Below are 2,157 nucleotides of genomic sequence, written 5' to 3'. Positions count from 1 at the left end.
ATCAATCTTAATGTACCAGCAACTGAAGTTGAGGTTGATTATATTAATATGATAAGATGAAGACAGAGTAACCTTCCTAAGCAGTGGAACTGAATCAAACCAAACACGTGAGATCCTAAGCTACTGAGAACATCTTGGTTGGAAAAGCTGTTTCTTAACAAATATGATTGTATTTGCTATTCTTAATTATTTTTTATTTCAACTGAGTCACTACCTTTTTCTCCCAGCTGTTTTTAAGAGTGGCATTTACATAGCGTAGAAATTTAGTAATGGAGACATGAAGAAAGGAATGGGTAAATATGTGCATTTGTAAGCAAAGGCAGGCAGCTAGAAATGTGACCTTACCAAGGACACAGATAATGAAAAGCAGATTGTTGTCTTTCCTAATGATGTGAAAGAAGGGAGTACATGAGCACAATAAATGGCATTGTTGATAATGATGGTATCTACAAACAAAATAGTATCCTATTTAATAGAATGCAGAGGTGCCCTGGTAAGGTCACTCCAAATGGTATTATCAGAGCATTCCAGCAATAAAGGTCATAGTATGATTTACAATGTTTTCTTAGTCTTTTCTATGTAGCAAAAAAAAGTATATAACCTGTAATCTGGCTTTATTTGGGGCGGTTGAGGAAGTAAATGATCAATTCATTTGTATATGCAAAACAAATACTTTATTTCAACTAATTTCTCTTCCTTTGGTTCTTAATACGATTGCTTTTTTTCACAATAAATAAACATGCAAACATCTCTATGTCAACATTTCCATAAAATAAGTTTCTCTAAGGAAGGAAAAGTTTAATATTAGTTTCACTTGTCGTTTACTAGACCCCGAGCTCATTTAAATCATTAGATCAGACCAGAAGATGAAAAGTATCCTAAGAACACCTTGGATGAAACCAAATATATATTTAGCTTAGAATTTTAATTTCCTAGTGTGCATTTTTTATAGAAAACAAGTGGGGTTCAACAGAATCATTATGTAATATCAAAGCAGATGTTTTGTAAGCAAAAACTTAAGTTTTTAGCCAAAACCCTAAAAGAAGAGCCTGGTCTGCCAATATAAAGATCCATCCTAGTTGGATAAAGAAGCAATCTGAAATAAGGCACCTTCCTGTAGGCCTTGCAGAATTAGTCCAATTTAATTAGTTCTGATGAAAAAAAAATGCATCATTCTCCTGAAGGAATTCCTCAATAAAGTGCAATTCTATCATACATTTAAATATTAATTTTAAAACAACTTTAGATTTGTGTTGAAAGAAAAGCTTGCTTTTATTTTTTGTTTCCTTTTTCTGTTGCCACCAAGCTTTTTCCAGTGTTTTCTTTGTAGCATCAGTCTACTCCAGTGGCAGGATTCAATTTTTTTTACTATTGGTTCTGTGGACGTAGCTTAGTGAGCATGGCTTGGTGGACGTGGTAGGGGAAGGATACTGTAAAATCTCTATTCTGTCCTGATCAGCTGGGGCATTAGGACAAGAGAATAGATGGGATGGGGCAGTCAGAGGTGGTATTTATCATTTCTCCGAACTACTCAAAATTTCCATTACCAGTTCTCCAGAACTGGTCAGAACCTGCTGAATACCACCTCTGGTCTACTCAAATGGTTTTAGAGCTTGGCTTGGTAATTCTAGTCTTTCTAAGGCATTTACTTTGGTTTACATAAAATAGTAGTTTAGGGAAGATAAAAGGGTAGAAGCTTTATTCTACTTTAATATTTGAATAGGATAGTTATTGTTTGCAAATAAATTATCTACATTCCCCATATACTTTTTTTATTTTTTTAATTAATTTTTTTTTAATTTTTAATTTAAAACAAATACATCTTTCCTTACATGCTATAGAAAGTGTATCAGTTGGTTACAAATAGATTTTTGTGCATCTTTTCCACAGTCAACAAACATAATTCATGTTAACTCAAGCGTTTTAACTCAAATATTCATACATGTCACCATCATCATATATCATTTTCATTTGACTATAATTGTTATTAAATAATAATAATAATAACAATAATAATAACAATAATAATAATTTTTGTTACTTAAACAACACATGCCCACACCAGGACCAAAAAAAAAACAAGGCAGGGAAAAAAAAGGAAAAACAAAAGAAAAACCAAAAAAAGACCAAAAAAAAGAAAGAAAGAAAGAAAAACAA

This window comes from Thamnophis elegans, chromosome 6, assembly GCF_009769535.1.
Source record: "Thamnophis elegans isolate rThaEle1 chromosome 6, rThaEle1.pri, whole genome shotgun sequence".
Lineage (NCBI taxonomy): Eukaryota > Metazoa > Chordata > Lepidosauria > Squamata > Colubridae > Thamnophis > Thamnophis elegans.
This window is presented reverse-complemented; position numbering follows the sequence as displayed.